A 12,338-nucleotide genomic window follows, 5' to 3' on the forward strand; every position below is an offset into this window, starting at 1 on the left:
AATCCACGGCCCATTTGATTTTGCTGGCGAAAACGAGAATGCAAAACAGTTTTCGATCGAAAGAGCATTCGAACGTAAACAAGAATAGGGATGTATACCACTAAGGTCGAACTTTTACCCCACCTTACTCCCCGCATAGCAAAATACAGTTTGTCTTACTTTAAAAACAATAAACATCTTGTAACGGTTACTGTTAATGTATCAGAAATAGTTGCTTTTATGTATAACCATATGGACTTCAAAGCTGTTCACCATTTCAAACAGTAAGATTAACCCATACCTATCAGTAACAATATATGATACTGCTCTGATATTGTTAAATTATATGGGAATGGATTCAAGCAAGATATGGTGGAAATATACCGCCACCATTCGACAAATTGTTTTTGTTTAAATTTGTGCAACACACTCACACATTTGCATTTGACAATATTGAACTACATTTTAACAGTTCGACAAATAGTTACATTTTGTTGGTATTTGTAGGCGACATTTAATCTAGCGTTGAGTGCAGAAAAAAATCGCCGTCGGATTGCCGTCGAAGGAAAACTGTCAAGCTGTATTGTTTACCTACTTCTTATTCTAATATTAAAACTGTTCAAAGCTTGCAATTAATTTATAAAAGTCGAGTTGAAATTAAGTTTACAAATCAGCAATTCACAAAAAAAATGACAACTGTGATCGACCCAGTAAGTACATATCTTTCGCCAATCTGTTGGATGTTTGGTTCAAACCCAATCCCCGTAGGAACTGCGCACCAAAAATCGATACCGCTTGCCGGATGGAGGAGGAATTCATCAAACTACAACGAAAAAGTAGCCAAGAAGCGGCATCAGATGACCCGGCTCTACATGGACAACGGTTTGCTGGTGTGGAACGGAAATGGTGCCAACGGGAAGGACAACATCCAGAAGTACTTCCAGGAACTGCCCCGCTTCGAACACATTATGAACACCCTGCTCGCTCAGCCGATCATTGGCGACGCTGTGCCCTCGCAGCTAACGTTCATCATCAAGGTTTCGGGAACGGTCATCTTCCAGGACAATTCTACCAAACATTTCCTGAAGACATTCACGGTTACAGCTCAGGGCGACAAGTGGAAGATTGCGAGTGATTGCAGCGCTGCTTCCGGTTGCTAGATGCTATCTTTTAAGGGAATCGATCAATACATGGATGCATTGGAAGACGATATTCCGTGAGTTTCAGAAAGAATGAAAGAATATCCTTTAGGTGATATTTAACTGCAATTGAATCATCGCAGGGCTGGTAGCGGGTCTAGTTTTCTATTTTAATTCAAATCTTTAAAAAGTGCAAAATTAAGTGGTTAATTACATAACTATTCATCTGATTCTTCAAAAATTTCTTCTCAAATTCCTCGAGAAAAAGCCTCAGAAATTATCCTAGTGCTTGCTCCAGACATTATATTACATAACAGTAAAAATACAATAAAGAACCGTAATCCAATTATTATGCATACGTTATTTATTTCCCTTGGAAACATATGGTTCAAATGTATCAACACTGTTTGGCTTACATTGCTTTTGTCGAAAAATGGACAGTATATCTACCTTTTGGAAAACTGTTGATGAGAAATTTTGTTCGAGAAAATCGACGTTTTCAAATGGTTACATAACTTAACCGCCTATTCCCCACATTGTGATTTTCCTATTTACGGTTCGTCGAATTGTTAAAAACGTTTCGGGTATGGTGGATATACTGTTATTTTTCATTGTAACCAAAATCATTCAGATATTGTTGCAAATGGTTGTGGACCTTTCGGGAAACTGTACTGATATAGTTTTTGTTTATGCGGGTCTACCATTTAATTCCACTAGAGTTTGTTTCCTTTGACAGATACGCTTATTTCGACCTCTCAACTGTAAGGACGTCTTCAGTGTCGTGTAGTGGACTCTAGAAGTCGAGTCTAGTACACGACACTGAAGACGGCCTTACAGTTGAGGCTGAAATACGCATCTGTCAAAGGATACAAACTCTAGTGGAATTGGGTCCTAAAATGTTTAATGAAATCTTGTTTTTATTCAATGACACGAAAGACCATGTTACTGCAACTATTTTAGCAATTTTTCCCGCTCCGTAGCCGTTCATCATATTTAAACTTAAATTTAAAAATTGGGTCCATAAATGAACCTTGACACTTTTGTTCATGTTTGACGTTCGCTTAATCGACAAAAACACCACAGGGCTTTTAGTTTAACACTGGGGTTGTTCCTAAATGACATTTCGGAAGGGACACGGAAAGCAAAATACACCCAAAATTGGAGTTTAAGCCAAAGAGTGTGACAAAATCTAAAAAAAAAATTTATAGACCTCAAAGAAAAACATTAAAAAATTGAGTAAACATGTGTTTTTGGCCTGAATGTAAGCGTTTGGCTCTAAACTTGGGACAGGCCTTTAGGACCCTATTAAATGGTATAGTATCAAATTCGGGTTTTCATTTATTCATAGGTATTCAATTAGGCATTGGTGACCTTGGCCCATAAGGGTGACTTTTGGCCAATATTTTTACAGAAAGCTAATGTCAGAGTAATGAAAACAATGTCTCAAGATTCAAGAATACATTATAAACAGAGAAACTTAAAAGTAGATGGAGTACCTTGTACCTTTTAATTCCGCCCCTAAATGCTTATCTTTGACAGATACGCGTATTTCGACTACCACTTGCAGTCTTCTTCAGTGTCAGTTACTCGTATTCACTAGAGAGACATTATAAATAGCCAAATTTTGCGTAACAAACGAGCGAAAATAAAAAAATGATCGCGTTTATGGAATGATCGACGTTTATGGTTTATTGACAGTTCCAAAAAATGGCTTGCATAACAGTTTTGCGTTTAAAGAAATATCATGTACATTAGGAGCCTTACTTAGCCTAGTTTTATAGTCGTTCTAGCCAGTGCCGGATTTGGCCTTCGGGGGGCCCGGGTCAGATCTCATAAAGAAGGCCCTTTTATACAAAATTCAGCACGTTTTGCTAAAAATCTACAAAGCCGTTATAGTCCAAAGCTCTTTTTGATTCCATTTACTACAAATTTCCAATTTGTCTCCGTTACCAACGCCATCAGAAAATCGGGCTACCACGATATATGTACCTCCCGGATGAGCAGCAGAGGACCTTGATCCCAATCCCTACCATGTTCTTCCTTCAAAAATTGTGACCATTAACCTCGAGTTGCCACGAGTACCGTGGCTCCATCCCATATTAATGTTATACTGCAAAAGTCAATGAATTGTATACACTAAAAATTAATTTCGGTTCCGTAAAGCGTTAAAAGCGATTGAGCCTCAAATAAACGAAATAGTAAAAAAAAAGTTTGTCTCCTTTTGGAGAAAAAGTATTTACAGTACTGGCATTAATAAATTGTGTACTTTAGGCTGATTTTCTTACAAAATGATCAAGTTTGGAAACCTCTGCTTGTAGCAAACCGATTGACCTGAAATTTGAACTGTATGTTGGAAATAACTTCAGATTAGAACTGTGAATAAATCATCAAATTCCATACAAAAGCGTCTAAGTTTCTAAGTTTTTAAACATTATGCCGTAAAAAACCATATTTTGATACTCAGATATTTTGGAAACAATCAATTTACGATAAGTATAATCTTCTACCAAGTTTTGCATTTCATCTAAGTGAAAAATGTGGCAAAAGCATGCCTACTTCTAAATATCAAATCAAAAACACTCCAATTTAAATTTTCTGGCATTTTTTTTCAAAATAGTATTCATTTTAATCTTGAACAGAATTTGATCAATTTCCCATGAATCAAATTTCAAGTTGTTTATTAGATGTAATTCAAATTTCAGGTTAGTCGATTCGTTGAAATCTGTTATAGAGTTCCCTAAACTTTAACATTTTGTATAAACATCGTATGTATATTCCATGAATTACTGAAGCAAAGCTAAGCTTATACTGGATTCAAAGAAAACTTTATCAAGTATGGCATACAAAATAGAATAGATATTAAAGAATATATATTTAAAAAAGAATTTCTCTTACACTTCAAGTTTCTGATAGAATTGCAAATATGTTTAAAGTTTAAAGTTCTGATAAGAGCTCAAAAAAATCTTTGAATTGTGCAGTGATTTACAGGTTTAGCCGTACTTTTTTAGGATCATGCAAAACCGTTGAACGCGTTTGAAATTCCAATATATTTTTTTAAACTAATAAGAGAAGAATTTTGAAGATTTTGGCTCAACATTCATTTTTTTTAATACACACTTAGATTAAATTACTGGGATCGGTAAAATTTTACTGGGTTTTGGAACTACTGAAAAAGTCAGTAAAATGAAAACTGTCGCCACGCGTAATTGAAAAGCAAATTTCACCATGTTTTATTTTTTATCAATAGGGTAAATGATGGCTTCGGCACCCTGAGGGTATTTTCGGCAACACTAACTTATCGTCTTTGTTAGAATTTATCTACGGTACAATGGTTACCTTTAATGTACTCAACATGTTCCTTGAACTATAATCTTCCATATAAATCACATCCTTCACAAAAAACATTATATAACATGGGTTTTATTATTGAATGAAATAAAGTCTTATGAAATGATCATCATTCGTGAGCTGCCGAATAGAACAACACAAGAACAGCTTAAGAAAAACTCACCACTTCGAAAGGTCCAATTCTCCGCTCCAATGCCAATTTTTTCACAAAATCTACGCACCGATCACTTATGCACAATTAAACTTTTGATTGGTCTATATAGCACTCCAAAATACTTAATTTTTATGCTTCAAATCACAAGTTAAAATTAATGAACTTTGCTTTCCTCGGCAATCACTTTTTATTACTGCACCAGGTTGCCAGAAAACCATATTCAATTGCGGTGTATTTATTATTCACGATTTTAATTCACAGAAAAGATCGAACACAACCAATTAATTCATGGGAATTAGGCAACAAAGCATGCATGAGTAATAATGGAGCCTTTCAATACCTTCATTATTTGAAGATTGTAGCGCATAAACTTCAACATACTGAGAACAAATATAATATACGTCTTTTGATAGGTTAACTATTTTGGCAACACTCCTGTTGTTCTACAGGCAATCAGTGGATGATGTAATTGTGTCAAGTCAAAAGTGAGTAGATTTGAAAAGGGTCTATTCTGATTTTCTCATGCACTGAGAATAAAATGAACCTTAAAAATTACTGATCCGAATTAGCTGATCGAACCATATTCGGAGAAAGCTATTCATAAAACAAAAAAAAAATCGTGGGACATCACAATCGGAATTTTTTTTAATAATACACATTAACATTACGGTAATAATTTGGTGATAGAGCGTTCAAGAGCAACCTTCACAGACCAAAACCATATGGAGCCATTCAGCTTGTCAGCGAATAGTTCAATTCACGGTGCAATTCTTGACCTTTCGCATTTAAAAAAATGAAAACAACTGTGCAAGTACCGTCGTTGGGGGTGAAATTTGGCCAAAAATGCGTAAGTCTTCATTTTTTTATATAACTTCCGCAATTTGACTTGATATGTTCGGTCATATATGAGCATTGCTGTTCTGTCAAACACACAAGGCTACGGTGGCGCTATCTATGCTTTCTATAACGGCCGTTTTGGTTATTTTAATGATCCATTGAAATTTGATTAATTTCCTTTAAATAGGAATCATTTGAAAATTTGCCCAAACTCACCCCTTCGAGAAGGTGACATTGGGTCAAACAAACTACACCCAGGAAAATGAACTATCGATAAACATAGGAACCCCTTATGAAAATTCGCCACAAGAAATCGGATTGAAATTCATAAATTTACGTTATGAAACCGAAATTTGAAAACAAAAACAGTTTTCGCGGCAACCTGGAATCGAAGCAAGGACCTTGCAATCGATAGGCTCGTGCGCACACTCCTCGTCTATCGACGTCTTGATGTGGGGTGATGCTAAAACGATACATAAAGCGTTCGTATTGCAATAATCGTTCAATCTTTCTTAAGGAAAAATGTATGAATTTCGATAGTCCTGCTCGCTGCGTGTAGAATTGATTTGCAATAAGAACAAATCGAGAGAATCGTGTTCCTCTCAATTTTTCTAGAGCTATTCAATAAGCGAGATTATCTATGAAACCCCAAAAGTGATAATTTAAAAAGGGCTTTTTCAAGCTTTTTTCGATGATTTATTAAAAACTAGCGACATCAAGGGAGGTACTGTCATGGCGGCTCTTTATTGCTATCCCAACGTGTTACTGGTTCTAAAATGTAAACATCCATACAATATTACGACAAAACAATAGTAAAAGCGAAATAAATTTTCTCGAAAACATCTATTTTAGGAATTTTGCTGATTAAATTACCAACAGCGCTCTGTAGTAGCTCGTAGAAAATAACTGCTTGCTAACAATATTTTACAAGCGCATGGATTTACTGCAATTTTGCGAATAATGATTTTCCCTTTTCTGCGTTAAGCCTTAAAACTGGTTCTGGACTTAGGTTGGTGGTTTTTCAATTTTACTCCCATTTGACAGGCGCCCTCCACCCTTGAACGACATAAGCCATGAGTGTTGTTTGAATGGCGACGGAGGGTGTGAATCAGAAGCGGGTAAAATGGATAATATTGTAAGTTGTTAGAAAATGCATTTCGCCGAAGTTGGATCTTTCTCAGAATCTATGCAAGATACCCTACTTTGGAAGTAGGGCGCATTCGAACGTATCGAAGGCATCACTTCCGAAGTTAGGTATCTCGCATAAAATCTGAGAAAAATCCATTTTCGGCGAGGAACCATTTCTAACTTTTCACCACGCCGACAATATTGCGGCACTCATTTTAAATCCACATCCAGCGGCAGCAGTAACGCGTAGACAATATTGTGCTCTGCAAGATAAATCCACGTAATGCGATTCCCAGACAACCAGAAACCGCATAAAAGTTCACGTTATAACTCGTGTATTCATACTATTTACATCGAACCCGCAAAACACCCTGGATGAAATCGTCAGTTTGATAAGTTTCCTCACATAAAACGATGTTTCTCTGAGTTCATTTGTACATTTTGTTTCGTTCCGCACACTTGTACAAAGTAAGTCGAATCAATTCGTAGCAGCTGTCAAATCAACATTTGTTATCATAAGTTGAGTCGCATAAGATCACAGGTTAGTTCGGTAGAATATTTCTACACTCGCATTGTATGTTAGTATTCATCACATAATATATGCACGTATATCGCCTCCACTTTTGTACGTAGAAGGCCTTTTCGCGACATCTCATAAGTGAAATTTTGCACATACAAGGCCTCCAGGTGATTTCTTTATACGTACATTTTGGTTGTCTGGGTTATATGAAAATATCGATATACCGTCGCAGGGATAATGAAAATCATCAAATGTTTCAGATTTACCAAATTTGAAACATTTGCGTCCTTGAAGAACGAAAAAATCCAAGCCTACTTGAATTTTGACGTCGTGTTTGTTCTGCGCGTTAACGCCGCCGCTGGATGTGGATTTAAAATGAACACCGCAATATTAGATTTCGGCCAGGGTAGACGCGAAAATCCTTTGGAGTTTGACATTTCATTATTAAACAATTATTATTCCTTCCCGTGCAATTTTCGCGTAGCTTCGCAATTCGCGTCTACCCTGGCCGCACCCTAACGCGCAATAGATAACCTGCTTTGCTTTTGTCCACAGTTGATAAGCAGAAGTTTTTTCGTTGCATTTTGTATGGGGAAAGGAATCTAACTACAAATTTTTCGTAAATAAAAGCATTAATCGAAAAAATATTTGGTAGGTGTGATAGTCATTATCATCCCGTACAACCAGTACCAAGTATTTTTTCGAAAATAGTTACCAATTTTGAGAAACAATTCGTTATATGCTTTTCGCCATACAAATATTTTTCGCGTTATCTTTTAGCGATTTTTAGCATAAACACTAGGGTGCGGCTTATTTTTCAAAAGTTCTCAAAACCAAAAATTCGTGTGCTGTTATGAATTTAAATAACATTAGAAGAGAACCCTCAAAGTTTGAGCCGAAAATATTGAGATTAAGGGGTAGCGCAAGCGTCTTGAAGGTGAATTTTCAAGTTACAAAAAGGCCTTCAGTGAAGTAACCATAACTTCGGTTATTTCTAACCAATTTTGAAAATTTAATTTTGAATATTATGATGCTAAATTATATTAAATTAAATTTATGAAAACTTTGTACAACATCAAATTTGTCCTAAATCGAAACAAGTCTTTGTTAAAAGTAGTTTCCTACAAATTTTTCTTCATTTTACTGAAAAAAAATCATACTTGTTTGACCATAACTTCATAGATACTCAACCGATTTTAAATATTTGTACATGTTTTTTAAGCTTACAAACTGTTCATACAACATATTTTTCTAAAAAATGGCTTTGGCTTAGTTTTGTTACAAAAACTACCCAAAAACATGATTTTTTAAAGAAAAAATCGAAATTCTTTGGATTATTTAGGTTTTTTGCCTAATATTACATTTTTCATATAAAACTTATGTTTATAAAGCATTTGGTTTTGAATAGTGCATATAATTTTTAACATGTGCAAATATATTATTATTTCATATTTATTTAAAAATTGTTGCCAAGTCCTTTTCAAGGTTTAAAAAATGAGGAAAACCAGTTTCAGCTTTAAAAATATTGTTTCACTGACGAAAATTAAAAAAAAACTGGTGTTTTTCGTTAAAAATCATGTTTTTGTGCGGTTTTTGTTGAATAACTTGATCAAAACAGTGAAATTTGGCGTATGAAAAGTTTAAACACAATTAAATAAGCTTCAAAACCATGCAAAAAGATTTGGAATCGGTTGAGTATTCATAAAGTTATGGTCAAACAAAGATATTTTTTTAGTAAAATGAGAAAAATTTTGGAGTGAACTACTTTTTATTGAAACTAGTTTTAATTTTAAACAAATTTGATGTACTACAAAGTTTTCAAAAAAATAATTTTAAAGTAATGGTGCTGAAATTACCGAAGTTATGACGACTTCATTGAAGGCCATTTTTCATAACTTGAAAATTCACCTCTAAATCTTAATATTTTTGGCTCAAACTTTGAGGTTCCTTTACTAATATGATTCGAATTCATAAGAGTACACGAATCTTTGGTTTTGAAAACTTTTGAAAAATTAGCCGCACCCTAATAGACAGTAGCGCATGTGCGAGTAGCGAATAGGAGCATGCATGTAACCCATTCAAACGCAACTCTGAAACTTGAATTTCAGATCCGATAATCGCGTTTCGGGGATTTTTCTTGCAGAGCACAATATTATGAATCAATTAACCATGACGTCACGCTGCAACTTCGAGGTTGGATTCGCACCTGCTGCAAGTTTATAACCATGACATGGAAATTTATACAGCCGAAATGCTGCCATAGTGAGATTGAATACAAAAAAAATATTCAATAAAATAAATGAAAACGAAATTAGGCAGCATCCATTTATGACATAACGTTAAAATGTACAATTTTCGACCATTCCCCCTCCGCAACAGTCTTTGCATGACGGCGCCTTAGTCTGCATAAATTTAGTGGCGTTGTGTATTCAATTTGACTCCCCGCTATTCTATTTATAACTGCAATTCTTTTCTCAGTGTAGTCTGTATTTTTCTGCATTGGCCCTTTCAACGAGTAGAACATAATGAGTGACGTTTAATTTCAGAAATTGTCAATAAATACGAAATGTTACCAATACATATACTATTTTTTGCGCAGTTTTGGATTGCCGAAGTGAACATTTTTGTTGCCGACAATAGAAATTGCATTGCCGATAAAAGAACAAGTGCCTCGTGACTTTGGTGAGGAAAAATAGAAGTATAAGAGAACAAAATAGTGTTTTATGTATAATAATCAATAAACGAAGAGTGCTCAAGTGTAGTTCAGGTGTCTCCTGCTATTTTTTGTGCTCTATTGTTGCGTAAAGTGCCTTCCTAAAAGTTCAGCTGCTTAGGTTGCCGACAATACGTAAGTTCCTTTATATGTTATAAAAAAAAGGCCTTCTGCAAAATTTTAGTGAAAAAATTCTGTTTTTCGATTTCTGACATTTTTTCTTAGTTTACTGACTTTTTCAGTAGTTCAAAAACCCAGTTATTTTCACCGAACAGATTGAGTGTGTATATTTATTGATCAAAATCATACTGTGAGATTCAGATATTTGGCGAAGAAAAACAATTGGAAAGTTGGCTGAAACGTTTTAGTTATGTTCAAATGTCTAAGAAGAAAATATTGAAAGGTATTTCAAAATGTTTTTGTTTTTAATTTTTCTTCCTCGGGGGGCCCGGGGCATTTGCCCCCTCGGCACCCCCCCAAATCCGGGTCTGGTTCTAGCACTAAACCGAATAGCGTCTATACAGCGCACTGCTTCCGACATTAGGTTTAACGAATAGGAAAGCGCTAGTAAAAAAAAGGAAAGGCGTTATTCGGTTTAGTGCTAGAACGAGTATGATGTGTTCATTTAGCTTAGCTTAGACTGACAACACATATCAATGCACAAAGAATCAACTAGAAGTTCGGCTAGGATTTACCATAATCTTCTTCGGTGTGCATAATTCAGTGCCTCTATTTATATAGGGTCAATAACAGCGCCGGCCACGTCCTTGCAGTCAGGTGCGATTGGGGGAAGGAATGTTAGTGTTCAACCTTTGCTAATTGGAGACCGTGTTTACCTTCGCATCTCCACAAAGGCCACTGGGAGGGATGTTTGTTAATGGGGAGGTTCGTTGGGATTCACTTTGATAAACGATTAGACCATGATAAACAATTATTTGTGAGATATAAACATGCCTTTGAATATAATATTTCCAATTGATATGAAAAATCACCATGTAGAAGAAAATAATTGCGACACTTAAGGCAGGTTAGCTACTGACAAGAAAAGGAATCGCCGATCTCGATGCGTGGAAATTTCTTCCCAAAAATGGTTCAGAAAATCACATTTTTTTGATCGCAGTGCGCAGTTGAGATAAAATGTCATTTCAAAGGGAAATTTCTTAACCCATTCAGTCAAAGAATTTCTTTACTTTTCTTGAGCGAAACATCAAACTTAGCTTTAAAGTGACGAACCATTCAAAGTTTATCAAACAAATAGCTAAACAAACAAACGTTGTAAGGACGAAAGCATGTGTTATCATATTTTATCATATGAAAAGAAAAAAAACTCGATTGGCTGGACCATCACAGAACACTTTTATGCCGACACTTATAGTGGCGAATCAATCAAAGTTTGTTGAATACGATTTAAAAATAGTGTGAAAGAAGCACAAATAATCAACTAGAAGCTCGGCTGGGATGCCGTAAGAGTTGTGACTAAGACTCACTAAAATATTATCAGGCAGATTTGTAAAGGAATTGTTTAAGGATTTTCGTAAATACCTGAAACAATCCCATGAGAATTCCAAATGGATTTTGATTTTTTTTTTACAGTGATACCCAAAAGATTCCCAGAAGTCATTTCGCAAGAATCCCTGAAAGATTTAAACGAAATTCACAGACATCCATAAGATTTCATGATTATTTTGCAGGATAATTCCGATGTACAGAAAAACTCCAGAAAGATTCACGGAATAATTTCAAAAGAAATTTCCGAAGAATTTGCAAACAATTTCAGAGGAATTCTCGGATGAATTTCAGAGAAATTTCCTGAAAAATTGCGGTAGGATTTCCTTAAAAATAAAAGATTTCAAAAATATATCCCCTAGAGACATCTGGAAGTTTCCTTGCAGGATTTTCGAAAGTATTTCACAGGGATTTCTGGAAGAATTCCATTGGGATTTACAAAGGAATCCCAGAGGAATTCCCGAAAATCCCAAGAATTTGCACGGAAGAAAGTGAGGTGAGAGAACAGGATTTTTTATTTTAGTCTCAGGCCTCTTTCCGAGACTATTCCAGATAAATCGGAATAATCTAAGACATGTTTCTGAAATAATCTCAGAAGGATAGAAGATTCAAGGAGATTCACGGAAGAACTACTGAAGGATTTCGTGGAAAATATCAGAAGGATTAAAATAATAATTTCGGATGAATTTCCAGAAAAAATCAAGAGGAATTTTGTAAGAATCCCCGAACCAAGAACAAACCCAGATACCGTAAGGACGCCATTCACCGCTCATGCCCCATTCATTACTGAAAAGATTTCAGTAACAACCCAAGAGGGGTTTCAGGATAATCCAATAGGAAGTCCCAAGGAGGTTTTTGGAAGAATCATAGAGCGATCAGAGAAATAACAACGTATAATAACAGTGCGCATCGTACCTTCGTGCTGTGCGTACACGAATTCTCTCTGCTCTTGGAAGTTTTCTTAAAAACTACCTAAAGCAATAAAACAGTACTTTTCAGTGCTACAAAAACAGT

The 12,338-nt window shown here is 35.4% G+C and overlaps 1 protein-coding gene and 1 long non-coding RNA gene across 3 annotated transcripts in view; one reads left to right on the top strand and one right to left on the bottom strand.

Moving 5' to 3' along the window:
* The window catches only part of LOC5570141 (ubiquitin-associated domain-containing protein 1), a 41,102-nt gene that overhangs the window by 16,869 nt on the left and 11,895 nt on the right, over positions 1-12,338 (bottom strand). The gene's annotated exons all lie outside the window — the stretch shown is intronic.
* Positions 182-1,191, top strand: LOC5570140. The gene is made up of 2 exons (XR_002501437.1): positions 182-689; positions 748-1,191. It is a non-coding gene; the product is annotated as an uncharacterized LOC5570140 (long non-coding RNA).

The sequence above is a fragment of the Aedes aegypti genome, chromosome 3 (assembly GCF_002204515.2).
Source record: "Aedes aegypti strain LVP_AGWG chromosome 3, AaegL5.0 Primary Assembly, whole genome shotgun sequence".
NCBI lineage: Eukaryota > Metazoa > Arthropoda > Insecta > Diptera > Culicidae > Aedes > Aedes aegypti.